The sequence below is a fragment of the Scyliorhinus torazame genome, chromosome 27 (assembly GCF_047496885.1).
Source record: "Scyliorhinus torazame isolate Kashiwa2021f chromosome 27, sScyTor2.1, whole genome shotgun sequence".
NCBI classification, from domain to species: Eukaryota; Metazoa; Chordata; class Chondrichthyes; order Carcharhiniformes; family Scyliorhinidae; genus Scyliorhinus; species Scyliorhinus torazame.
In genome coordinates, this window is record NC_092733.1 from 21,057,486 (window position 1) to 21,063,849 (window position 6,364).

Sequence of the window (6,364 nt, forward strand, 5' to 3'; positions counted from 1 at the left end):
GGGGAGGGAGGAGAAGGCGGAGGGGGAGGGGGAGAAGGCGGAGGGGAGGGGGAGAAGGCGGAGGGGGAGGGGAGAAGGCGGAGGGGGAGGGGGAGAAGGCGGAGGGGGAGGGGGAGAAGGCGGAGGGGGAGGAGGGGGAGAAGGCGGAGGGGAGGAGGGGGAAGGGGAGGGAGGGGGAGGAGGGGGAGGGGGAGAAGGCGGAGGGGGAGGGGAGAAGGCGGGAGGGGGAGGGGGAGAAGGCGGAGGGGGAGGGGGAGAAGGCGGAGGGGGAGGGTGAGAAGGCGGAGGGGGAGGGGAGAAGGCGGAGGGGGAGGGGGAGAAGGCGGAGGGGGAGGGGGAGAAGGGGGAGAAGGCGGAGGGGAGAAGGCGGACGGGGAGGGGGAGAAGGCGGACGGGGAGGGGGAGAAGGCGGACGGGGAGGGGGAGAAGGCGGACGGGGAGGGGGAGAAGGCGGACGGGAGAAGGCGGAGGGGGAGGGGGAGGGGGAGGGGGAGAAGGCGGAGGGGGAGGGGGAGAAGGCGGAGGGGGAGGGGGAGAAGGCGGAGGGGGAGGGGGAGAAGGCGGAGGGGGAGGGGGAGAAGGCGGAGGGGAAGGGGGAGAAGACGGAGGGGAAGGGGGAGAAGGCGGAGGGGGAGGGGGAGAAGGCGGAGGGGGAGAAGGCGGAGGGGGAGGGGGAGAAGGCGGAGGGGGAGGGGGAGAAGGCGGAGGGGGGGGGAGAAGGCGGAGGGGGAGGGGGAGAAGGGGGAGGGGGAGAAGGCGGAGGGGAGGGGAGAAGGCGGAGGGGGAGGGGAGAAGGCGGAGGGGGAGAAGGCGGAGGGGGAGAAGGCGGAGGGGGAGAAGGCGGAGGGGGAGAAGGCGGAGGGGGAGAAGGCGGAGGGGGAGAAGGCGGAGGGGGAGAAGGCGGAGGGGGAGAAGGCGGAGGGGGAGAAGGCGGAGGGGGGGAGAAGGCGGAGGGGGAGAAGGCGGAGGGGGAGAAGGCGGAGGGGGAGAAGGCGGAGGGGGAGAAGGCGGAGGGGGAGAAGGCGGAGGGGGAGAAGGCGGAGGGGGAGGGGGAGAAGGCGGAGGGGGAGAAGGCGGAGGGGGAGAAGGCGGAGGGGGAGAAGGCGGAGGGGGAGAAGGCGGAGGGGGAGAAGGCGGAGGGGGAGAAGGCGGAGGGGGAGGGGGAGAAGGCGGAGGGGGAGAAGGCGGAGGGGGAGAAGGCGGAGGGGGAGGGGGAGAAGGCGGAGGGGGAGGGGGAGAAGGCGGAGGCGGAGGGGGAGAAGGCGGAGGCGGAGGGGGAGAAGGCGGAGGCGGAGGGGGAGGGGGAGAAGGCGGAGGGGGAGGGGGAGAAGGCGGAGGGGGAGGGGGAGAAGGCGGAGGGGGAGGGGGAGAAGGCGGAGGGGGAGGGGAGAAGGCGGAGGGGGAGGGGGAGAAGGCGGAGGGGGAGGGGGAGAAGGCGGAGGGGAGGGGGGAGAAGGCGGAGGGGGAGGGGGAGAAGGCGGAGGGGGAGGGGGAGAAGGCGGAGGGGGAGGGGGAGAAGGCGGAGGGGGAGGGGGAGAAGGCGGAGGGGGAGGGGGAGAAGGCGGAGGGGGAGGGGGAGAGAACATAGACCATAACAGTGCAGAAAGAGGCCATTCGGCCCATTGAGTCTGCACCGACCCACTTAAGCCTTCACTTTCTCCCCATCCCCATAACCCATAACTCCCCCGAACCTTTTTGGTCACTAAGGGCAATTTATCATGGCTAATCCACCTAACTTGCACGTCTTTGGACTGTGGAGGAAACCGGAGCACCCGGAGGAAACCCAACAGACACGAGGAGAACGGGCGGAGGGGGAGATGGCGGAGGGGAGAGGACGGATGGGGGGGAAGGGGAAATGGTGGAGGGGGAGGGGTGGGGGAGAAGGCAGAGGGGGGAGGGAGAGAAGGCGGAAGGGGCAGGGAGAGAAGGCGGAGGGGGGAACGAGAGAAGGGGGAGGGGGAGAAGGCGGAGGGGGAGGGGAGATGTCGGAGGGGAGAAGGCAGAGGGGGAGAAGGCGAAGGGGGAGAAGGCGGAGGGGAGAGAGGGAGAAGGCGAAGGGGGAGAAGGCGGAGGGGAGAGAGGGAGAAGGCGGAGGGGAGAGAGGGAGAAGGCGGAGGGGAGAGGGGGAGAAGGTGGAGGGGGATAAGGGAGGGGGAGAAGGCGAAGGGGGAGAAGGCGAAGGGGGAGAGAGGGGGAGGGGGAGAAGGCGAAGGGGGAGGAGGGGGAGGGGGAGGGGGAGAAGGGGGAGGAGGAGAAGGCGAAGGGGGGAGGGGGAGAAGGCGGAGGGGGGAAGGGGAGGGGGAGAAGGCGGAGAAGGGGAGGGGGAGAAGGCGGAGGGGAGAACGGGGCCCGGGCGGAGGGGGAGAACATAGACCATAACAGGACTGAAGGAGGCCATTCGGCCCATCGAGTCTGCACCGACCCACTTAAGCCTTCACTTTCACCCCATCCCCATAACCCATAACTCCCCCCTAACCTTTTTGGGCACTAAGGGCAATTTATCATGGCTAATCCACCTAACCTGCACGTCTTTGGACTGTGGGAGGAAACCGGAGCACCCAGAGGAAACCCACGCAGATAAGAGGAGAATGTGCAGACTCCGCACAGACAGTGACCCAGCAGGGAATCGAACCTGGGACCCTGGCGCTGTGAAGCCCACAGTGCTATCCACTTGTGCTACCGTGCTGCCTGAAGGGGGAGGGGGAGAAGGGGGAGGGGAGAAGGGGGACGGGGAGAAGGGGGAGGGGGAGAAGGGGGAGAGGGAGAAGGGGGAGGGGGAGAAGGGGGAGAAGGGGGAGCAGGCGGAGGGGGAGGGGGAGCAGGCGGGTGGGGGAGGAGGAGAAGACGGATGGGGAGAAGGGAGTCAGGATGGGTGTAGGATGGGGACGGGGAGGCACGATGGAAGGGCGGGAGGGAAAGGGTGGAGGGGGTCATGGGAGGGAGAAGGAGGCATGAAGGTGGATGGGGAGGGGAAGTCTCATGGAGCTGCGTGTCAGCGAGGGAGAAAGCAGAGAGGGGTCGGGTAGGAAGAACACAGTTTGGAGGTGGGGGGGGGGGGGGAGGAAGAATGCAGCGAGGAGCTGAGGGGAGTGTGAACCCAGTGTGGGGGTGGAGAGAGTACATGGGGTTGCTAAAGATTGAGGGTATGTGCGGGTTTGTGGGAAAAGGATAAAAGTCAGAGGAAATAAGGAAAACTTGCGTCCCCATTTTATGTTTTACAGACTTTGAGAGCAACACATGGTGTCAAATGTTGTGTGCGATAATGTCATGTCATGCCTCTTGGAAGATGCAAGGTGCTATATAAATGCATGCTGTTGTTGGTTAAACAATTGATGAAAAACAAGCTTCAACCTTTGCCACATCTCATCCCAAGCTGCGGGCAAAATATTGTGGCCAACCTCATCCCAAATCTTCCTTCAGAGCAGTGGGAGCAAGATATCCCAAGAATCAGGAACTTCAACAAACCACCCTGTAATCCATCAAAATATTTGCCGGAAAGGGTCAAGGAGGAGGCAAGCACAACGTGGGCTCAAATTGCAGTCCACACATCTTCCAATCCCCAAGGGCTGCCATGCTGAGGAAGTGGCTGAGTAAAGGTCAGCGTGTCTTTCCGCCAACCATAGACAGGGAGGCGAGTCAGAGCAAGTTGCATCTGAGCGCTCCCAGGCAACTCCTACTGAAGGACATGCTCTCACCAGCTCTGCAGAGAGACCAGGTCAGCTGGAAAAGGACAATGACATTTTCTTAGGATGAATAAAATGTATCCAGAATGTATTTTATAAATAGCAAGTTAAAATCAGAGGGGGGGAGTTTCTTCCCATCAAGTCTCTCCCCCCCCCCCCGTTAATGGTCCAGCTGACAAGAAGATAATATTCATGCCAACTGAGGTTAGCAGATCTGAGTGACAAGCAAAGGTTTTTCCCTGTGACCTCTCCACTGTGAAGCAAGTGCTCGTATTGCTATACGTCTGAGCTGTCCTAACTCAGCTTTCCGCTCAAAGAACGATACAGCTGGAGACAAGTCCCTCTTCCTTTTAACCACTGGCTGTAGAAGTGATCGCGTTTCAGAAACTTAGCTTGCACTTTGCTCTTGGGACAACTGACTGTGGGATCAGTCGGCAGTGCTTTCAACTCTGTGGCATTTTAAAAACACTGCCTGGGTAATTTAAGTCTGTGCCTAATACTAACTCCCCAGAGTAACACCACAAGGACATTGTACAGCTTTGAGTGCTGTCCTTTCTAGATTAAATGCACCACATTATGTTTATTTTAAAAAAAATCACACCTGGAGGGATCCATTGTGAATAAATGCTCCACATGATGTGCAACACAGCCCAGAAAGGTCATTAGTCCTATTCTGATCTGTACAGAATCAGCTGATCTCAAGTTGGTCATGATTCCCATTCCTAACCACTGTCACCTTCTATAGAATCCTTGGAATCCTTACAGTGCAGAAGAGACCATTGGACCCATCAAGTCTGCACTGACCCTCTGAAAGAGCATCCTACCTAGTCCCACTCCTCCACTCTATTCCCCGTAAACTCCATCTAACCTGCATACCGTTGGACAGTGGGAGGAAACCCATGCAGACACGGGGGAGAACTTGCAAACTCCACAGTCATCCAAAGCTGTAATCGAACCCGGATCCCTGGTGCTGTGAGGCAGCAGTGCTAACCAATGTGCCACTGTGTCGCCCTTTTGTTTTCTCTCCAATTCTCCTGGCCTTGTACTGATTTACCGTTAAATCACCAACTTCTCCCTGTTCTGATGAAAAGTCTGAAACACAAACCGTTTTTCTCTCCACAGCATTTTCAGTTTGTAATTCTGTTTATCTTTGGACCGGATTGGTTTTGGTGCATAAGACCATAAGACACAGGAGCAGAATTAGGCCACTCGGCCCATCGAGTCTGCGCCGCCATTAAATCATGGCTGATATTTTTCTCATCCCCATTCTCTTGCCTTCTCCCCATAGCAAAGCCTCCGCAATCAAATAGTTCGGCAATATTGTTAGAGGAAGAGACGTCTGCATATCCCCAAACTCAGCAAAAGTTAATATCTTGCAGAGAGAAAAGCCACATTTTAAAAGAAAAAAGGTGTTGCTCATCACCTCCACAGGAAAGGTCGCAAGATCTGAACGGCTACGTCCATCAATGCCATCCTTTGTACCCAACTGGTGGCAAAGTTAGCAATAACAAAGCTGATTTTAGGAGGACGGAACAGACAATCTAGCCGTCTGGTTAATACGAAATCTCAAGTCACTGGTGGCCAGGGAGCTTTGCCCAGCTTCCCGACAAGAAGCAAAAAACTGTTTTGTTCAAACAACCGCTCTACTTACAAGCTTCACTTATCTGTATTCTACATTGTCAGGGGCTTTAAAAGTTAACTGAATGCACAGCAGCCCCCAGCCTTTGAAGCTAGTGTCCGAACATCCACATCATTCAAAATACAATAATAAATCACTGAGATCACAAATGATAAACAAACCAGCCGCTGACCCCCTGTCCCTCCTCCACATGTGCAAAAAAAAACATAAATGGGAGGGAAACATAAAAGGTGCAACAAATTTTATGAAGGTGCAGATCAATTCAGTACTGGCTGTCCTCACAACAAAACTTCTAAACAATTTAAAAAATATATACACATCTGCAAAAGAGAGGAAGGGGAATGAGAGGGGGGGGGAGGGATTGCAAAGTGGATTATATACTGATGAGGCATCATTGCAACTGAAAAAGATGCCATGAATACATTCAATTCTGACACACTGAAAGAGAGATTTGAGAGTGTTGCACATATTTTTTAAAAGTTTTTTTTTTGAATGAGCAAATAACATCTCTGTAGGCAGCAGCAGCAGTGTGCCTGGTGCTTTGTTCATTCAGCAGCACAGCCCCAATGTGAGAAGCCACAGACAGAATAATACAGCTGATCCCACCAGCGCGATAAAGCCCAGCACCTCCCTCCCCTGCCCAGACCCGGCTAAACAATATATTTTGAATTAATCGCAATATAAACTAATTAATTTTAGTCCGAATGCGCCACCATAACCGGCCGGCGGGGCCTGCAGCTCCACTCTCGCCGTTAAACAATGAAACCGGCGCCGGTCGCGCCGGAGCCGCCCTCTGCCCCCTCCCCGCGCCTCCCGCCGTCCCCGCACACACCCCGCCGCCCCGCTCAGCCCCCCGAGCCGCGAGACGGCTTCTCTACCTGGACCGGGAGCCGCCGCTCGGGCTGTGAGTGGAACAAAGAGAAACGGCCGGTAGGAGAGCGCGAGCCAGAGAGCGGCGGAGAGCGAGCATGCGCGGAGCCCGGACTGCGGGAGTGGGGGAGGGGGAGACTGAGGAGGGGGGAGAGCAGAGGGGTGGGGGGGG